The 22,625-nt window shown below is 36.5% G+C and overlaps 1 long non-coding RNA gene across 1 annotated transcript in view; it reads right to left on the bottom strand.

Moving 5' to 3' along the window:
• Positions 1–22,625, bottom strand: part of LOC130607327 (uncharacterized) — a 66,759-nt gene that overhangs the window by 30,174 nt on the left and 13,960 nt on the right. Inside the window, exon 2 of the long non-coding RNA XR_008974219.1 lies at positions 18,717–18,853. This is a non-coding gene — a long non-coding RNA (uncharacterized LOC130607327). The remainder of the gene's footprint in view (positions 1–18,716; positions 18,854–22,625) is intronic.

The raw sequence follows: 22,625 nt of genomic DNA, 5'->3' as shown, positions 1-22,625 counted from the left end.
AATTTTGAACAGGAATTTAGAAGGATGAACTTGAATACATGGTCATGTGTTAGGCCGTTGAGGTGCTACACCTCAAAATAAGTATTGCATTATACCAGTTCTGCAGAATACTGCTCAATGCTGCTGTAGGTCAGGTGTCAACAGCCAGTAGCAGGCTACTCCAAAAGTATATACTGTCACATCCTATGATTCTTTGGTATTTCTTCTATTTATCACAAATACCAGGTGTAACAATCTGCAAGTTTGTACAGAATCACACGAATCCCATTTAAGGATTCTGATCAAGGCTCTAAAATGCAAAATGCACACCCTATACAACCATAGCTCCCTGGGTCTTTGCCTGTGTTTTTAAATACCCGTACCTACTTAATTATCATTATCTTAAAAGCTATGCAATCAAGTTCACTGCACATAAAAAGGCATGACAAAAAGAACAAAGTAAAATTGATGGATTCAAGTAAGAAAAATAAAATAAATAAAGTGCTAGCTAGGAGTTAGGAAGATCATGCATTAAGATGAAAGATGAAACAGATGCAATACACAGCAAAGATCAAAGAGCTCCATCAATTCGTTCTGAGAGTCAAAATCCAGCTGAGCATGGGAGCCCTGTCCGCATAATAAGAAAGGTTGACTAAAACATAAGGATTAAACAGATGAGCTGTCTCCAGTGAATGTACGGCACAGGAAGCCCTGCTGAGCCACTTGTAAAGACACTTTGGAACTGTACACCTGCTACTCCACAGTTGAAACCTACAGGAAGCCAGCCTGGAAGGGGAAAGAAATCCACTAATGGACTAAATAGCTATCTTTAAGAGAAAAAAAGAAAAGAGTCGATACAAGAAAACAGCAGCTAACAGATTTGCTCTTGCCCTTCCATTTAGTTTATTTACCAAATATTGCCATCAGAAATGGCTATAAAGAAACTGTTATTGCCATATTCTCCTTCCTTTGAGAAAAAAAAAATAAGCTTAGCACGTACTTAAATTATAGACACAATCATCCATATATAGCAGGGTCAGCCTAGGATTCTAAACGAAAATCTGTCACAGTATTACTGGTTTGGAATCCCTTTGTAATCCAGAATTTATGATAAATGGTCAAAGCTCTAACGACTTCAGTGCTGCAGGATTAAATAAGTCTGACAGTCACTAAAATTTATATTATTCCTAATACTGGTGGCATTTTATATAATGTTATACATAAATCTTCATTTTTCTCGTCTACTCATTAGATGGAGATATTTCAACAATCAAAAAGTATAGGTAATGATTAGCTTCTTTTCTCTTATTATCATTGTTAATGAGAAACAAAACTAGAAAAAAACCCGTGAATAACAGGTAAGAAACACTATTCAATTGAATTAATTCAATGAATTCTCATACTATAAGGTCTGCACTTAGCCATAAACACAACCCTTGCATAAGGAAAATGTAGTGCTAGCAGTCACTCCATTCCTGAAAGGAGCCAAATTGCAGAGGTTCCTAAAACCTCCAAAAGGATCAGTGTTTTATGCTACACCTTCTTGCAAGGAACAGACAAAGAAAACCCTCACATCAGAGGATGGCAAACCATAACTTAAAACAATCAGGGAGCAAAGCCAGTTGAACGTATACATGTGTGAAAATTTCTTAAGGCTTTGCTTTTTGCTACATGTTCAATTAACGTCAATCACCTCCTACAGGTGGCTTTTTATTTATTTTTTAAATGATTGTTCCTAACCTGCTTGTCCCATGAATGTTATTTACAATCACACCTTTTATTCTTGTTTTAGTTGACAGGACAATCTCTTCAAGGATCTAGGCAGAGCTGATATATTTGATTTTCAGGTTATCTACTGCCTGCAGATACAAGCACTTTGATTGTTTACAATGCAGCAGTAATTGGTAACTGTTAAATAACTCCAGAGACTGATTTAAGAGTCCTTCACCTACTGCATGAAAGCAGGGCTTCATCCCACAGCCCCTAATCTGGCTAAATACTTAAAGATTTCACTATGAAAACAGGATATTAAAAAATTAGCAAATGCAATGATAATTTAAATCATCAATCATGTGCTAGCATTACATTCCATTTTAATGATTTAAAATTAATTTATATTTAGAAGTGAAAATTAAAGTAAGAAACAAGCATTTTCAAATCTCTCATTACATTTCCAAAATTAGTTGCAAATATGAATTTGCATAACACAGTTTTAAGCAGAATTTCCACAGTGTTTCTTTCAGCGCGCCAAGCCAAAATGAGAACAGTAAAACAAAATTCAGCAAGTATTCCTATGAGGAAGTTTATGTGCTGTTTCATTGGTAATATATTGCTTCCTGATCGCATATATTCAAGCTGTGGGTAGTATTTAAAATAACTTTTTGAAACATTTGCCTAGCCTTGCACAGTCAAATAGAATTACTTTGCTATAAACAAAACAGGCTCATTTTCTGTGTCAGCAAAAACTCACAGAGCGCATTTTAACTTTTATTTTCTGACACCATTTTATGGCCGCTGAACTTTACTGCTTCACAAAATGGTGTAGAAGCACAGCGCTGTTATGAATACATTGATTGCTGATGGAACTCCTCTGAACTTAGCATTCTGTACTGGAAAACAGTAATGAAACGCATTATTGAATATATTACACACTTTCAGACAGCTCCACCATAGATGTAGCCTAAATGAGATGCTAAAGTACACAGCGGAAGGCCACCCAGTTAGTACTGCAGGGAGTTCAACATACAGCCCATGTTCACCACGGTCTAAGAACAAAGGTTGAGGTATGCAGCAGGACATGGGGTGTCCTTGGTCCTTTCCCACTGCAGCTCCTTTGGGGTGCACTGCCCTAAGACTTCTCCACTGCCTCTATATAAAACGAATTTGGGTCCTAAAGGGCTGAATGGTGGTGGTGCCCCTCAAGTGCTATTCCACCTGCCTGTGGACCAAAGGAGACACTAGTGGGAAAGCATGCATGCTCATGCAGCACTATGGCTGCTCTAAGGACGCGCAGGTTGCTCCTCAGCTCCATACAAGTCTAACTGCAGCCTCTCAATCCCACCTGGAGGGAGTTCTCTTTTCAGGAAGAGGAAAACCTAATGGAGAACTAGGATTGCTCCTAAATCTTTAACAATGCCAATTACTTGACCTCTTGGGGCATAAACATGCTTGGTAGCACACTGTAAATCAGTCAAGAGGAAGACCAACATTTTACAACTTACAGCCAATAGTGAATGATACCAGGACTCCTGTAAATCCCAGGTGGACATCCTGCAAAATTCACATTATACATGTAAGCAGAGACTGAACTAACTGGTCTTCCAAGTAACCTGGTAGCTACACTATTACTAAAATTTTAGTACCCATGGGAAAATCCAAATGACTTCAGATCAAATCACAACCATTTTCATAGCGACATTTCAAGTACATTTCTTGAGAGAGCTACCACTTTGAAACATTTCAACCTGTTTTCCCAGTATTTTTGCTACTACAGACGTCATTTAAAAGGTCATAACCACTCTTACTTTTTTTTTTATAACGAGGGCATTGTTTTACTTTCTTTTCCTTTCAATACAGCTGGATGGTTTTAGATAGACTTTTGAAGTAACTTTTGCGCTCCAAGTATACAGTAGAAAATTTTAGAGCAGTATGTGAACAGTTCAGAAGCTCATAAGTCAAATGCAGAAATTGCCTCTGCTGTTACTTCAGCCATTAAGCTCTAAGCAAGTTCCAGTGGGATGTGTGGGGTTTTTTTATTTCTTTCACTTTTTATTTGAATACTGCATCCTCAGCTCTCATTATCTGTTGTCCTACTTTTTTTCCAGCATATATGCATATAGATACAGAGGAAAGAATACAATACATTCTCTCATTCTTTCAAGCAAAAAAATCACAACAAAAATTCTTTTTAAGCTTTATAGTTCACCTGCGATTTCAAGGGAAAAAAAAAATCTGAACATACTTGTAAGTATGCTAAACAAAACAAAAAGAATGCCCTCACACCTAATTCTGAAACATTTATTCTTTGTATTTGCCCTCAAACCAGTTATGAGGGTTTTTGTGTTTTTTTTTTCTTGTTGTTGGTGGTGGTGGTTTTGGGGTTGTTTTTTTTTGGCATGACACTGAATAAGAACTGTGATTATTTACAACGTTTTTTTTAGGGAGGCAGGACTAAAATTTTCAAAGTCATACTGACATGTCACATGTGCGACAGACAAATTGGTTTTGTGTACTACTCTGGCTTGTCTCTTTTGACAGATTTCTTTTCCTAGACTAAAAAATATTGTTCTTCGTATTTCTTGATAGAGAATGTATCAGAGAATAAATACAAAATATAGTGTCACATCAGGGACTATAGGTATCAGTGTAACCTTTTTAATTTGCTGTCCTTCCTTCCAGTTTGCTTGAAAGTCTTACATCATCATACTCTAACCTTCGTTTTTCAATCATACATCAATCAGGAAAATCTATTTTTCTAAGTTAAAAAAGTATTAAAAATTATATAAAGTAACTGAATGAGAAAGGCGAATTTTACAGCCATATCACACACACAAACCCCTGCCTATATGAAAGTCTCCATCAACAGATTATGTGTTGTTTCAGGATAAGACAATATATAAAAACCCATACAAATTGTAAATGCTATTGCACACAGCATGAATTCAGTCGTTATCATTTGCTTTGATACAATGTCATAAATTACCTAACCTTGTGTTCAAATTCAAATATTCAGTCTCGTATCAAAATCTAACTATCTTTCCAGCTTCATTTAAAGAGTGAACGAAGTGTGAGAACAAACATAAAGGTGTTTGACCTACAGTTTGTATCTATAGCAAAAGATGTAACGCGATGAAAATGAAAATTAACAAAAAACCCCTAAAGAAATTTATTTCCTTTCAGATTAAAAATAAATGCCCCTACACAAAACCTAACAATATTTCCTCAGTCTTTCATATTCAGCATCCACTGATCAAGTCAGCCCTGCAGATACTCACTAGTACGTGATCACGCATACCTAAATCCATTGAGAAATTTATCTTAAAGACTTAAAAAGTTCAGTCGAGTTCTTCAAAATGGATTACTATCATTCCTCCAAGTAATTTCAGACACCAGATGTTATAAATACATTTAAACTTGCCTCACTTCAGCAATGATCATGCATTTACTGTACTTTCCATTATATCAGAAATGCTTCAGCTTCATCAGCAACAGATGAATTCATTAATTTCTTTATTAATTCAAACGATTTTTTTTCAATTTTTTATGAGCCCCAAGGTTCTTTCAGCAATATCGGCTCCTTCTCTGTTCCATAAAATCGTAATCAATCTCTATTATTGTCATGAAAATGGTATTTGTCACTTTGCTGAGAAAAAAAATAATCAATACGTCTTGCAGGGCAGAACAGGCATTTAATGCAGTGAATTGATGCCTGTTAGAGAAATTTAGCTTGCCAGCAGTTTGGGACAAGCTAATAGAAAACCAGAAAATTCACTGAAGGTTGACAGATGAATATACAGACATGCCACAAAAATTAATATTTGGGCATTTTGTATAGCCTGTCATTTCATATGCTGGAGAGAAAATAGATTTAGACAAGCAAATCCCTAAGGAAATCCTTCTGGTTTTTAAAAAGCAAAAGCCAAAAGCATGTAAAAAAATAAATTCTTCACTGTATTATTTTTATCTTTATATATGTTTTTGGAAAAATCAGTATTCTGAAATAATATTCCATTTAAATATTTTGCTTCAAACATGACACTGAATGTGAAAACACTGCTGAGTGATAAAATAGTGCTTAGCCTCTGAGGCAATGCTGAGCTCCTGATCCTTCTGGAGAACACATAGCATTACAAAAACAAATCAGAGCTGTGCTTCAAAAATTAGTACCCAATCTGCATAATGGCATTGTTCAGAAAGTGTTCTGAAAAGAAAAAAAACAAAAAACAAAAACCAAGTAAAACTGCCATAACCAATATCTAGAAAGAAATCCATTCATACTATTCATGACAAATAAACTTCTCTCAAAAGAGCTGCTAGAATTATTTGAACCTTATTAATAAAAAGTTACACTTCAGGAATGCAATCCTCCCTTCTGTCTGCTGCCATCTGCAGAAGCTGTCAAAACACTCCTCCTTCCAATTATGTGCTTTCTGTCTTTCATTTGCTCTACGATAATCCTATAATCTGTTTAATTCCCTTGTTTGATTGGTTTAATAAACAATGCTTTTAGGTTGCAGGGCTCGATAAACCCCACATCCACAGCAAGCAAGCTGAAGCTTTCCATCCTTCCAGGAGAGCACCAGCAACTATGACTGCAGATGCATTATGCTGGCCATCTTTAGTATCCCTTCCTTTTGCCCAAGAAGCACAGGGAACCCAATTTTGGACTTCTGTTGTAAGGCTACCACTTTCCAAACTCCATTCTTCCTAAGAAATCCCTGTAATTCTGGGTAGGATATAAATGGGGCACCCTTTTCAGTGACTTGCCTGTGGCTCCCAGCAGGTTCTGACAGCATGAATTTTTTAACCTAAAGTACCCACCAGGTCAAAAAGCAGCAACCATGTCTTAAAACACTTAAGAAGGCAGCTACTGATTGCTCATGGTAAAACAATCATGCTCTAATTCCAGAGTCTGAGCAAACAAGGCTGGTGTGTCATAGTTGCTTGAGGAAGAGGAACAGTGTTTTCATCACATGTAAAATAACGTTCTTGGGCAAAAGGAAGAGATGCTAAAGATGTCAGTAATTTTACATAGCTTCTGAACAGTCAAAGGCCCATATTCATACATAGCAGAACAGAAGGGACAAAATTTAACACCTCCTTGCCTGTAAAACTGAAATAAGACCAGGCAACAGAAGTTTGTGATAAGGTGGACACTGCGGAAACTCCGTACCTCCTACTGCCTTTACCATTCTGTCATGGGTTTAAAAATACCAGTAGTAAATTAGACGTCTCCCCTGCCACTACTTAGATGCCTTCTTTCTGACAGCAGTGATGCTAACACTGAAGAACTCCGTAGCCATCAGAAATTTGCTGTAGGAAGTGAAGGATTATTAACATTACTGAAGTTCTCCAAAAATAGGGAACTTAATGCAGTTTTGTCCTCACCTGTAAAAGAATTTAGCCTTCAGTCTGACAGAATTCAGGTTGTGTTTCCACCATAGCAAAAGTTAAGCTAAACAATAAAAGGAAAACAAACTTCTATCAAAACATTAGCACTGACAATTTTGAAAGCCTACTAGAAGGTAAACACAAACACTATTTGTACAAGTTTTGCATTCTTTTAAACAAGACAGAACCCAAACCATCAAACAGGATGTCACACTCCATAGAAATTTGTCAACACTAACACAGGGGTCCCCAAAAGCCAACTGTATGGGTTTCATTTCACTGCTGAGTTCCAGCTGCTATTGTACATTACAGGATCATGCAGCCGGTGGGAACAACAAGTCACTGTTACATGACAATGTCAACATTAATATTTATGCTTTGCATGAGTGCAAACATTTGTAATTCACCCTAAGAAAGTTAAAAGGTTATTACAGAAGTTGACAGAATGTTAGCAGAGCTAGTTCAAAATGGGACATGTTCCAATGTACACTGTCAAGATTTGCACATGTGGTGAGAAAATGAAGACTCATGGTATGCCCTGGAACTTACATATGTATTTTTGCCAGAAATGCAAAGCATAGTTTAGTGTAAACGCAAGTCGTTACAAATTTATCAGCACTGGAAGCACTTGGAAAATCATTGGCTCCATATGAATGTACACATTGAATCTATTTCATGATCAGTTCTGAAGATACAAGCATAAACTTAGTATTAAGTATGGATATATTGTAATCAGTATGGTGGACCCTGAGGGAAATATTCCCATTGATTTTTTCTTGGGCTTTCTAAGATAATTTGTACAAGACTGATGATGAATTTGAATAGGTTTGAAAGCACAATCCCACTGAGAAAAAGGGTGAAAGGTACTTCCCAATTAAACTCTTTCGGACTAGCTTACTGACAAAGGGACATAAATTTGAACCCACAGCATATATTAAAATTAGATGAGCTATTACTGAATATGGTAAATTTGCAAAAGTTTTTTTCTTCATTTCAGAGACATTTTTCAGTAATTTCCATATGACCAACCAGAAATTCGGTTGTACTTACAGAACAGACTAATGAGTAAAAGCACTGACAAAAAAGTGCTTTCCTTCTTTACTATTCTCCCTAGTCATCATGTGAGAACTAAACCATGAAAACATCTCTACCACTTGCTATTAATGCAAGTACCACCTATAGGAATTATGATTGACTCTACTTCCTCATTCTCAAAACAAAATCTTATTGCGGTCTGTCTCCTCTGAAAGATTAAGCATTTTTAGGGTCTATATGAACATATTTTCCAATAAAACTCAGTAAAATTATGAAATAATGTCATGATCCTACATCCACTGACATTAATAGAAACTGCACACCAGCATAAACACCACAGGAAGAAAGGCTAAAAAATATTAAAATGCTAGCAAAACAGAGGACTTTCCATCTAACATCTGGCCTCATCTAGCTCAAGTACAAGTCATGATCATGAAATAAGGGACAACTTACAAAACACCTCCAGCTTCATTCCCCGTGCACCTACAATGTCCATTAGCATCAGGAAACACATTTTGCTTCAGACTGAAAAGAGTTTTTCAAAAATACCAAGTCAGTGTCATCTTGAGTTCTCATTTTGCTACTGACCAAATAATAACTGTTAACTACTGAATATCTACTAGTGGCGTTTGGATTTTGAGTCCTATTATGTAATAGAAGGTTTTAACCATACAGATTTTTCTTCTGAATCATCTCATTCCCCTCTCTTCGTATTTGCAAATGAATCTAACTAACTAGCAAACAAGGGTTCATACAGTATTGAGTAAAAACCCATACCAAATATAAGCAATCTTCTAATTCCTTCTCAAAATCATAGTATCATAGAATGGTTTGGGTTGGAAAGGCCCTTAAGATCATCTAGTCCAATCCCCCTGCCATGGGCAGGGACACCTCACACTAGAAATCTTACCTTTGTTTCCAAAAACAACGATAGGTAGTTTGCATAGACGATTTAGTTTTGAGAAAACTCTTTGAATGGCTTTCCTCATTTAGGATCCATTTCTGTTCTGTTCTTTTTTTTTGTGAGGAGTATTACCTTAAAGCTGCTTACACAATAATAGCAAAGAAAAGGTGGTCACATGTATCCACAGCTATGAGCAACTAAAGGCAGCAAGCTCTAGCAAAGAACAAGTCATAATTCTGCTTTGTTTCCCCCCACAAAGTGTGCTCACACTTCTCATTTGGTGTTGTCTATTCAGCTAAGAGATTTGAAGTCAACGGGTCCCAAAAGTTGTCTGTTTGCTGCATATATGATGCCTTGGTTCAACTAGCTAAGTTTTAACTTTGGATCATTTGTCTGTCTTAAAGAAAAAGAAAATATGCAGAAAAAAAGAGAATTAAATTGCTATTTATTTTTTAGCATCATGAATAATGAAATCTTTAAAGCACAGTCATATTGTGGGCATTTTGATTGGGCAGAATCAAGACAGTTTGGATGCTGTCATTGTAAATTCCTGTATTCTCCTCAGTACACTTTTTTAAAGTGGAACTTTAAATCTGAATGCACAAAGCAATCTCTCTGCATCTGTTGAAAAATCCCAACTTGAATTTCACAGTAAAAAGTTGCCTGTTCTGCTCTACAGTGGCATCAATTCACCAGAAAATGTTTTTAAAATAATGACATGCAACACTGTGAATAGAAAGCTTTTCTTTAATTTCTGAACTGAATTAAAATTCAAGTGAAGCAGGTAAATACAAGATTCAATCACAGCATTAATTTCTTTCATTTTTTCTGAACACAGATAATGCTATCCATTTCTATATGGACTTAATCTGAAAAAAAGAAGGATTCTATAAATTATATACAGTGTGTGAGAATGGAGTACTGTACTTCTAAAATGCCTGCCTTGTGAGTCAGTTGTCAGGACTATTACCTTATTAAATATGACATCATATTACTCCTTTTTTATTATTATTTCCTTTAAAAGAAACAGCATCAAAACCTTAAAAGTTAGTTTCTGGTGACCTTAAAAAGCCTATCAATCTGTGCCTCGAACATCACTCAGCTGTTTCTTAGCTGACATGTAGGCAAAAGATGTTTAATTCACAGTTTGACTCCTCACTACTCTCAGGAAGCCCACATGAGGACTTTTGCTTTTGTTTTGTTAATAATAGCACCAAGCAAGAGACAAGGTGTTGTCAGAAGCTCAAGGAGAGCGCTTTCCTGTGGGTTGTTCTCAGCGAGGCTCTGCTCTAACTAGGAAAGCAAGAAAAAGGAGGTAAAGATCAAGAAAATGGCAGAGACCAATTAGTCAACACAGCCTGTCAGAGCAACCCAGCACTAAGAACCAAGAAGCTGTCTCACTGCACACCAAGCCACAGGAACAGCAGGTGAAAAGATGTGTATTTGGGCAAAGTAAAGTAAAACCTATATGGCATTTCTCACATAAAGAAAATAAAGAGAAGGAAACTACCCTTTGTATAATGTGGTTGAAAAAATATCTACAGAGAAGTGCTAACCAACAAGCTGGGATCTCATTAAGACTCTGAAACTGTAAGACTGGGACTATGTGGAATATAAAAAAGATAACTAAGAAAATGGGGCATTTGGAAAAATATCAGTGCCAAGTACAGCACTGATGTATTTGCCCAACTTTCCCACGTAGCGATCTTATCACTTTGCTCTATCTGCCAAAATAAGCTGGAAAAGCAGTACTCATTTAGCGTAGTGAAAAGTGTCTGCAGCTAAATCCTGCACATAATGCCTTCTCACAGAAAACTTGCTTAACGTAGGGGAGAAAAAAATTTTAAGACTGGGGAAATTATGGCAGGAAGTGGAGGTTTGGAAACAATGTAAAAAAAAATCCCAAAACATAACAGTGTGCGTGTCGACCAGAACAGCAGCTTTGAACAGAAAGAGGAAAAACCCCAAACCAATTTCTGAATGAATGCCCCAGGGCTAACACCCCAGGAAAGCTAGGGGAGAGTCATGGTCAGACATTTAAGAACTCTGCAAGAGGAGACTTCACTTCTCTGTAGCATTCATTAGACAATCAAATTAGGCCAATACACCTTTTTTTTTATTATTATTATAATTATTATTATCATTATTTAGCTAGATTAGGGCAGAAAAGACAAAACTGATTTGAGCTCACCAGTAGTAAATACTTTCATTTAATGAAGTAACTTCTGTGAAACAGTTCTTGGAAGAAAAGCAAGTAAGTTCAAAGATAAAAGATATACTTTACAAAACGAAGGACAAATAATAGGGCTGAGTAGCTGAATAAGTACTAGAAAAATTGGTGATTCCTCTTTGCAATGATGTCTTGAAGAAACTCCCTGCTTTTCCAGTTAGATCAAAGTTTTTCTTTCTCTGAAATGTTATTAAAACTTACTGGCTTTAAACCATCCTTCCTTGATCTCTTTATAAAGCCAGTTTTAATCCTGCTTTAACTGCATGAAACAGCAGTTTACTGTAGTTACAGTGCATAGAGCAATGGCAAATGGCTGAGAAGGCTGAACAACACTGTTCTCCCTCCATTTGCTTGGTTCTGATCTGCAAAGTAACAAATCAAGTGACACCGAGGATGAGGATAAACACTAAAAATACAATAATTTCTTAAAAAGTTATTAAAAGAGTATGCATGTAGAACACATAAGCATCAATTATAAGTAAACCCCATTTTAAAATGCTCCTTCTATGTATTCCCCTGCCTATATATTCCCTATTTCCCACCTATATATATTCCCCCCAGAGATATTCTCCATTTCCAATTCTGCTTAATGGAATAGGGACTAACTTTGAGGTCTTCCATGCTTAGCATAAGATAGAAAAGCAGATTCCAAGTATTTTGGCTCATTCAAGCACCAATAACAGTTGCAGTTGATGGGGGAGGGGAAATTATGTCATACCTGGGGAGAAAAAAAACAACTTCAAAAGCTTGAAATTATTGTTCAAGTCATGCTAAATACATTATATGATAATAACCATTTGTTTATACAATTTCAAAGGCTTGGCTTTATTTGGCACTTTAGTGATTACAAAGTTAGCCTTTTAGGGACCTAAATGGCTTGAAAAATATGCTGTACTATTTTGCAGAAGTATGGACTGAGGCAGTTAAAAGAGAAAGAGCATCTTACATCTATGGCTGTCTGCAAAATTAACTTAAACATCAATAGATGCAAAACCCCATACATACACATATTTAAACCACTCTTTCAAAATATCAGGATATGTCTGGTAGGAGTTATTGCTCTTGGTGAAAATAATCACAGCAGAACTAGGACTTCTGATAATTAGTTGAGTCAAAACAGGTCTATGTATTACAAACAACAGAAAATAAAATCCTTTCTTATTTCTGCCTTCTACATTTTGGGTTGGTTTTGTTCTCAAACAACAAGGCATTCCCATGGAGGTACCCCGTAAAGCTGAAATCTCTCCTGTGACTTTCAATCATAGTATCACAAGCACATTAATAATGTTATTTCTGATTCAAAAATTTACCTATGTTAACCATAGAAATGTAAAAGTGGTATCTCTCGTGAATAATATAAAACTAAGACACAAGCAGGCTACAAGCATGCAGCGGAAGTGACACCACCCATGATTAACTGAATAGAAATTAGTATTCTCACATGGTGCTTCACTGTGCACTTGCAAGAAATAACACCAAATAATTCAATAAAGCAGTAATTAAAAACCTGCCTCAATTCTCCTGGTACTGTGGCAATCATGCTCCCACAACCTCACAGCTGAGCACAGAGAACTCAGCTGCCTGCATTGTACTGCAAAGAAACAATCCACCCACCACTGACTCCTGCTGTTTCATAGGGGATCCAATTACTGATATCGTTCTGACACTAGAGATTAGCTGATTGCCAGTTCAGTGTGCTTACAAAATCTTATGTGTCACAGGAGGCCCTTTACTTGTTTCTGTAAGACAAACAGTATTTTTTTCTAAATCTATTAAAAACCCACTAGAATATATTTTCTCTCATGTGTCGCACTTCAGACCCATCTTGTTGGACAGAAAGCAAATTCTCCCTTTAAAACTCCTGCAGAACTAATATGTGGTGGACATAGCAACAAAAACACACTTTTAATTGTGCTTTTCAAAGAGGAGACTTAAGAGAAGCAGGAGCCACCTATGCCACCATTTTAGTAGTCAGAAAGACCATGTATCTATTTGAAGTCTGAGATCACAATTAAATTTTTTCCTAATTAAAAAATATTGATAGAACTTGCATTGATCTTTTTCCAAATCTAAAAGCACACTGGAATAAGCAGTTGTGAAAACAATGGTTTGATTTATTTTAGAAAGTGCTTTTCTAATCTCCAATGCTGTAAATAAAACTAATTAGGACTGCATATCAGTCAGTTAACTTCTGTTACTATTCAATGAAAACACATCAGTAGGGCTTCAATACTATTTTCCTGTTACAGCTCTTGAACTGAAACAAAAAGAAGAAATAAAAAGACAAACTACAACTAGGGCAAATTAGTATCTAAGCATGAAAGGTCAGATGCTAAGAAAAACAGGGAAAAAAGAGGATGAGCATTTTCTCACCATCAACACTGGTATTCTTACAGGCAGACATTCTAATGACTGCTGATTATTCAAGTGTCTAGACTGTATCTGCATATGAGATACCAAGAATACCCTCTTTTAATGCTCCAATGAACTTTACCATCTATTCTAGAAAACAATGTCTTCATCAGCTGTGACCAGACACATTATATTACTTTGAATACCGTAGGATTTTACTGTAAATAACACCTTTTCTGGAGAACAAAAGTTTAAATCAATGTGGAAAAGGATGTAATGCCATGTAGACTCCGAATAAAAGGGACTTTGTTTATGCTTCTATATACATATAAAAAAGGGACACTTTGCAATCACCATTTAAGTTAATTTCAGCAAATCTCCCTTAAACAGAACTTAAGCCATAAATTTCTGATGTTCAATTTTACACAATATGTGAATTTTGTCTCAAATTATTAGAAAAAAATACTTTGTTTACAAGTTATGAACAAAGACTACTGACAAATTACAGAAAACCAGGGTTTAAATAGTGTTAAATAGACATACTGCATCCAAATCTTGTTTGGATTTGACTATTCTCTCAACATCTGTCTTGGGAAAAGAAAGCTATGGAAACTTGCCAGTGAAAAGTATATTAAAACTTTATCTTATACCCTAACAAGGGTAAAATAAGTCATAGAATCATAAAACAGTCCAGGGTAAAGAAGCAATTCAGAGCTTCTAACCTCATTGCATATTAAAAAAGCTGGGCAAGGCAGGGAGGGTAGGGATGTCAGGAGCCATCTCACCACCCCTCTGCTCCCAACAAGGATCAATAACCTGGGTCTTCCAGATGTTTCCCTAACTCATTCCCAAAATTGACATCAGGGATGCTGCAGCATCTCTAATAAATCACCTGCTGTCCTTCACCAACCTTACATTTATAAAGTTTTCCCTAATGTCTAATTTAAATCTCCCTCACTACAATTTAAGTGCATTATTATTCTTGTGCTGCTCCCCACAGACAAAGAGGACAGTTTATTATTTTCGTCTTTGCAGCAACCTTTCATGTACTTGATTCTAAACCTTATATCTTTTCTTCAACAGAATAATTCTTGCAAATTGTGGTCTTTGTTTTCCATTTTTCTGGAATGCTGATCCTCCTGGTTGACTTTCTTTGGACTTGCATGAAAGCCACAGACTAACTAAAGTATGATATGCAACTGTAAACACACTGTTAACTTCCATAAGTTAACAATGAAGAAGGAAGTTATCCTCTTCTTTGCCAAAATACACAAATACACTTGCCTGCTGCACTTAACACTTGCTGAGTGCTACTGGTTTTAAACTACAACTGTGCCTCAGCAGTTTTTCCTAATAAAGCTCTCAAATGGGCAATAAAAAATATGTATCTGCCTAACTTAAAGCCGCTTGAACAAATTAAAAGACCCCAAGCCTCATTGACTTAAATTTTGCACTTTTTGTGGTGTGACTTACCTTTACATCATTTCATCACCTATCCAATACATATTGTTTGTAAAGATTATTGTTTCATTAGCTACGTATTTAGTAGGTTGTTGGACATTTCACATAAACATTCTTAGTTGCTATTCAAAACCAGGGGTCACAAAAATAAACATCATGTTTTCATACACCTGAAAAAATTTACGTCCGTTAAGAAAGAAATATAAAGAAGTGCAATGTATTATGAAGATAAGTGGTTCCTTTTGAAAGAGACAGTGACAGTGAACTGTGAGCAATAGGGATCTAACAGATCAGAGGGATTCCCTTGCTCCTCATATCTCACACAGTTTAGGTGGCTTTGCTCCTCTGGCTCTTGTTATACACTACCAGCCAAACTTTCTAGCTAGTGTCCCCAAGGCTGGGATGCTGACCATGGAATCTGTATCATTGGAATAATAGGGATGTTATTATGTGTTAAGAATAGGTGATTTCTTACTAAGTATGAATTTTAAATGACATTACTGAATTATGTCATTGGTCATTAATGAAACAATGAGCCCCTGACTATATACCCTTCACCAATTCAAAGTCTGTCACTAGCGATTAGCAACAGTGACTTTTTTCACTGAAGCAATATTATCCTCATTTGACACTTGCCCTCAGTATTTCCCCATAACGTATAGCCAGCACTGTGACATTACCAGAGCATGAGCATCCCTGCACGTTATTCCTTACTAGTTAAAGCTGCCCAGGAAGCCTGAGCAGATGTACTACAAAATAGAAATGTATGTTAGAGATAACACATTCCAAATAGGTTTGCCATGCTGTGGCACTAAACATTTCCAACAACTTATCAACTGTAGAGTTGCTATTTCCATTTTGTACTCAGTACCTGAAAGCATTGCAGCTGCCTGTGGCAACACAGTAAATCCAAAACTTGTTGGAAGAAAATAAGTAAAATAAAACCGCTTCCTGTGGGACAAGTCAAAGTCTCACCACATCATCCTGAGACATCAGGGATTCTGTGTTACCTCTGCTTTTTATTAATAATGTGGCCACAGTCTTTCAACAACTCTTTCTGAAGAGGAGCTTTTCTTTGGAGGCAATTTATGTCATGTAATTACCTTACTCATCCAGAGTCAAAGGCTAAGAACTTATGGAGGTTCTCAGTATCTATAGTATATATAGTCTATATAGTCTATAACTCGGTACCCAGAGAAGCAGTAATAAATGGGTGTATATCTACCCAATGGGGAATTTCACTTCACTCTCGGCCCCAGTCATTAGCCACACAATAGGAACGAGCAATGGGAATTCACATAATAAACTATTACAGGCTTACTTCTTTAACTGCATCTCAAAATAATTTTCTGTACCAGAACCTATAAACAGACTATATTCCACAACATGAGAACTTTGTTAACATGATAAAACAAACGGTATTTGCATCTCCTAAGAATAGAGAAATGTACTCCTCATGAAGTTTCTGCTCTTCTCAGTGCTGTCATCCTTGGTGAAAAAAAAACCCAAAACATTAAATAATCTTCATTTTCTTTTCTTAAAAAATATTTGAATAAAAAGTGTCATTAAGTAAAAAATGGGCAAGAGTCTGTCTTTCTTACTGAAAGTTAAAATACATTTTCTATCCTATTGAAAAAAGTTTATGTGTTTGACAGAGTAAGTAATAGAAAAATGTAATTCAATTAACTTGGTTTACAGTTCACACCAGCATATTGTCAGTAAAAAAATAAATAATACTTTAAATGTAATATCCAGTTAAAATCAAGCTCAGCAACTTACTGTGAATAATGGAATGTGTTTCTAGATTTGGCAGATTACTAGGGAAGAAATTAAAATATTTATGAATCAAAGAACACTGAAAATGGTACACAGCAAAAAGTCAATTTTTATTTCCTTTATTTTTTTTTTTTGTGCAATGTGTTGTGGTACCATTTTAAAATTAAGATATGAAATACTAACACAGTTTTAAGCAATACCTCTCCACTGCCCTAGTTTGTAATCAGTATTATATTTCTTCAAGCATAAAAATTGTAATCTTTCTCTTCTCCCCCCCCCCCCCCCCTTTTTTTTTTTTACATACTTTGGAGATATCTCATTATAGAAATCTAACATTATCTAGTCCATTTCTGATATCACTGAAGTAGATATGTACTCATCTGTGATCCTATGCAAGAAAACACAGCAAGGAAAGTAGGTAGTTATTAAGGGAGCAAAAGAAGCCACTTACATACATTACTGTATAGTAATTCAAAAGAATAAAAGGAGAAGAGATGAAGCTTATACCTCTTTGTTCTTTAAGCCTTGAATATATTACCTGCCCAAGACTAGGCACAGAGACCACAAAGCAGCTGCTGTTTAAGTAAACAAGTGAGTATTTCTGTGTTTCCTAAAAAGAATTTATTTATTTCAAGCAGCTGATTTGGTATCTCTACAGTTTCTTCCTAAGATAATTTATACCTTTATTTTTTATTTTTTATTTTTTTTAGTCTATAAGAAATTAAAGACCACTGAAAGGCGGAAACAGCTCCAGAAAATATACAATGAAAAATCAAGTTCTCATCCCAGAAGATACTATCTACAAGCATGAGTTGCACAGGTCCCGCTTGTCTGGGTGATTTCAATCACCATAGAAAGCTCACACCCTGGTCATTTCCAGTCCTGCCCTTTGGGTTCAGAATAGCCACTATCAAATTATTTCACATTATTCAGATTATTTCTCTAGGCAAAAAAATATGTTAATTAGCTATTTCTCCCCATGTATCAGTGGATGGTGTTCTCCACAGTGACATTTACAGTCGCCATTCTCAGCAGAAGACTGAAAAAACGAACAAAACTTTTCTCTGCAAATCTCAGAGAGTTCCCACACTACAACCTTCCTACTCTGACAAAGTAGAATGCGAAAGTATCTTTCTCTCTTTTTTTTTGTGCACCTTTGTTGGACTAAAAAGTGATTTCAGTCTCTAGCTATGAAACCTGCACCATTCACAGGCAATAAAATTACAAAAGCTTGCACCCAAGTGCAATCTTAGTAGCTTAGAAAACAAATTTGAGAAAAATATAGGAATTGTTTTAAAAAAAAACAAATAAGAACTATGTATCTCCAAATCTGAGGCCTGAGAGTCATGTTTTGTCCAATCACTGACTCATGATTTATCAATAATTAATCTATGCTCAGCATCAGCATTGTCCAGTACTGACTCTCCAAAACTGGTCCTTTACTAAGAACTCAACAGAAAGGCTAAGAGATGCAAGGAGAAGTGCAGCAGAGAACAGGAGAAAACAGGATGGATCCGACCTAAGCATTTAACCTTGTTGACAAGCCTGGACATTTATTCTTGCTCTAACGCTCCCAAAAACAGCAAGGAGCAGAAAAAAAAGCCCTGAGGTTACATTTTAATTATTATTTCAGGACATACTAATTAATTGTACTTTGCCAAGAGAAAGGAATGGACAAACTAAAATTCTGAAATCTTCAAATTAAGTGCGTGTGTTAGAAGGCTGCGTGCACTACGGAGGGCAAGCGCTGACATTTATTTTGTATAATGGTGAGTGTCTTGAGGGTAATTGGAATATTATCCCTACTCTGTGTGTCAAACATTAATGCAAAATCAATAAGGAGACATGTCCCTCCCATTTTTCACCCACCTGTGTTACCCCCCAGAGAGTTTTGCCACGCTCAGTGCCAGGCTCCTGCAGGATGCAGGAAGAGGCTCACTGCAGCCCTCCTGCTCGGCACAGTCTTGCTGCAGAGGGTCAGTGACGGCTCAGCGAGCCCCCAGCATCTGTGAAGTGAAAGCACAAGGTGAGAGAAAGATGATTTGTGGTAGCTTTACTGCTCTGTCAGCAAGGCCTGAAAAGCACGAAGTACAAAGGTTGTTTTCTACAATACAGGTGACATCCTAGTTTGAAATGACACAGTTGGAGTTGCTTTGTGACAAGTGTGGTGTTTAAGACATGACAGAAATAAACTCACAAAAACAGCCACACTGCCAAATACACTTAGACTCACATAAAAGCTTGACTTGATAGCCCCTGATTAATTATATTTTTTTTTTCCAAGAAACGTTTTCCTTTCAAGCTCATTACAAATTAAGCTTCACTTAATAGCTGAAGTAGGTCTTTAACAGGCTCTACACTTCAGTTTATCTCGCAATGAGACACCACCGAAAACTTCAGAGTTAATCAAAAGTGTCACAATTACAAGGGAAGAAAACCTCGGAAAACCACAGCACACTGATGTTCTCTGCAAACAAGCTGTAGCAGATCTCCCTCCTTGTTTTCATTCTCCTGAAACACTGCTCAGGCAGCTGTTTCTCAGCTCATCACCACAAAACTGCCAGTCTCAGAGGACCTTTGCTTTCCCAGACAGTATGCATCCCTGAAAGTCACTGGCACCTTTCAAACCAGGATTTTAAAAGATTAATAAAAAAAGGATTTGAGGGCGTTCTCTAACACATTTCTTCTGGTTCAGAAAAATACTACAGTCTTATCATCTTCAGTTGAAATTACACCAGCTAAGGCCACTTCCTACTCCTGGTTGCTGAGGTACCAAATCACCACTCCTAAACACGGTGGTTTTAATGCTCAGGTTCCCATCTGGATCTTTTTGCTGGGTATTTTGCTTTATGGAATGGAGCTAAGTTATTTTGCTGTTTTTTCTCCACCTCAAGGTGGAGAAGCTCAAGGCCAACATTTTACTGAGGCACATGGGAGAAAGACCGCTAATTCCCATGGCACAGATGGGAAATAGATCATAACCACAGCTCCTCACATCCATTGACTGAAAAAGATACCACACTCAGTTATCACTGCCAGGATATGAGATATTGTTTAGTGAAATAAGATCAATGAGGGGACTATTCAGAGAAGTAGTTCCTGCATGCCTCATTGCTGAGGATGAGGAGACAAACACAACCCCAATATTATACAAAACATGGAAATTTCTACTGCTTCCTCAAGCAATGCACTTCACTCTCCTGATAAAAATCAAAGCCAAGAAAACTTAATATCCCAGACTAACATATTTGTCTATTTTTCAAAACAAGATCTTCAGAAGAAAAGGGACTGCTGTGGAGAGCTGATAGGATGTTTGGTCTTGTCTGCAGACTCGTACTGGCAGCAGATCCTGTATGGGGATGCCATATCAACTCACAAACTTGCGGGGGCCTGTGTGGTTTGTTCACTTTCACAAAACAACAGCTTTTACAACAAAGGACTTTACAAGACTGGAGCTAAGCAAGTGTAAGGAAAGTTTTGAACCTACTCTAGTTGCATCATAGCACATGATGCAAAGTCATCTAAAACATTGTGGCTCACACCCATTTCCTTACTACAAGAGATCTTTTACTGTTCTAGTCAATGCTCACAATGATCCTGAAAACAGATTGCAACTTTTCAAAGACTTTGCGAGTAGCTTGTGCATCACTGCACCAAGTCATTTCATCAACCACTGAAAAGCAACTTTGTTCAGGATGGCTGGTAGAAGAGGGTTGGTCCAAATTATGAACCTATGACTAAACAGGAGTTTGGCTAAAAGAAAGAGCTTACCATTACAGAAAAAGCAATGGTGTTTTTGTAGCTGAGAGAACAACCTCCACAGAAAAAAAAACACCACCACCTCAGCAGACCCCATGCTATAGGCTTTATAGTGGTGAAGGACCAAACAATCCCTTCTTGGAATCAAACCCGTGGTTACAGACAATGTAAGTATTTCAAAAATCAATGCTTAAATACCATTCTCCCTCAAAGGTCAACTGGTGGATGTATGGCATCCTACTGAAATGCAGGCTTTCCCACACTGCTTTTAGAGAAACATGGTCAGAGAATGTATTATCTCAAGCAAGAGTTACTGAATAACTGAAGTAGGGCATTTACATATATATGCAACATGTAATCAAGCTAAAACAATGAACACATCATTATATTAGCCAACAGTTTGAAAGTGCTAACTCAAAACTCCCCACCTAAACCCCACATGATCATATGATTATGAGCTGGGAAGTTAGCCCCTTCCTATTCCTAACTAAAAGGCATGGGAATTCCTCTGCATATACTGGAAACCTCATTTGTCTATGTATTGGCACTTACCTGAGTAAAAGAGAGCTACTGACAGAAACAGTTCCGCTGGTATTAACTGGCTACAATATTAATCTTTTTGGGCATACATGAACAATAAATGATTCTTATATCCAAACACAGCAGAAATACAAACTGCAGGAAATGATTCCTCTAGCCCTCATGGAATATGCATTGAAAGGTTCAACAAAAGATATTATCTTTACCATTAAATTATTGATGAACTACTTCTATTGTCATTTGTACTTCAGTTAAGAGAAATGAAAGCAAATACTAAATTTCTAAATACAGCATGCCTGAAAAAAGCATGTTCGTAAGCCCCAGGATTCCCCACAGTCCCAAAGGGATTTTCATAACCTCACAGGTATCTTCAAGTCCTAGAATTTGCATTTTACTTCCCAGCTCAGCTTGCAGATGTTTAAAAATACATGCAAGAAGACTATTCGCTTTTGGCTACACATCTAAGAGGTTCAAACATCTGAATTATTCTGTCTGAGGTCAACTACAATATATGTGTCAAATTAGGCTGAAATCCAGATGGGAAGAGCTATGAAATACTAAGATCTTTAGAGCTTGGGAACTTGTGCCTATTTCTGACCAATGCACACCCTCTCGGAACTTATTCCAGGAAAAGCACATATTTTCAGGAACCAAATCTGAAATATAAGCCTATACCTTATGAATCTGTAGACTTAACTCATTTAGATTTTGCTCTTCAAACAGATATAAAATGTGGATTATAATAGCAAAATTTAATTACAGTTTTTGTTGATTTCTGGAAGTCTAGAAGGGAAAGGATGTACATGTCATCATATGCACTCACTTGCAAACCAGATTTGCAATAAAGGTAAAACACAGGCTTCCCTGGGCTTTAACAATCTGTATTGCTGTACTTATTAATATAACCAGAAAATATTTTCCAAGAGTTCAGGATCAAGGCATATATCCTGCTAAAGAGGTATACAGCCAGGGTAATTCCACTGAAACGTTGTTATGCTGTATAGATATAGTAATAATTATGTACATATCTCAAAATACTGCAGTTAGTTATAAAGAGAACTAACGTTCATCCCAAAACTTATGCATTTTTTTTCCACAGTTCAAAAATTGTGAACTAGTAACTGAGGTAATTCTTACAATTCATACTCTTAAAATAATCTCACATGCATTTCTAAATGATGGAAGATATTTTATACAATATCTATCTCCTGAAACATTTCAACCAATTAAGGTAGTGCTAAACAGAACTCAAGTGGTTCTGCTCTTCGGGGATTCATGCTTAAGTAAATTCCCAACCCTAAACCCAAAAGCAATCTTTGCTTTCTCTTGTCCTGGAATAGATAGCACCAATATTAAAACTACTCATGGGAAAGGACAACGCAAAACAGAATTATCCATAAATGAAAATGCTAATGACATTAGCTTTTTTTCTTTACTAAATACACTAGGATTTGAAACCCAAGTAGAATTTTAATAATC

The sequence above is a fragment of the Pezoporus wallicus genome, unplaced genomic scaffold, assembly GCF_028554395.1.
Source record: "Pezoporus wallicus isolate ANWC-B61680 ecotype Strahan unplaced genomic scaffold, APGP_CSIRO_Pwel_v1 scaffold_3294, whole genome shotgun sequence".
Taxonomy (NCBI): domain Eukaryota; kingdom Metazoa; phylum Chordata; class Aves; order Psittaciformes; family Psittacidae; genus Pezoporus; species Pezoporus wallicus.
Note: the sequence above shows the minus strand (reverse complement) of the source record. Positions and strands in the feature narration are given on the sequence as shown.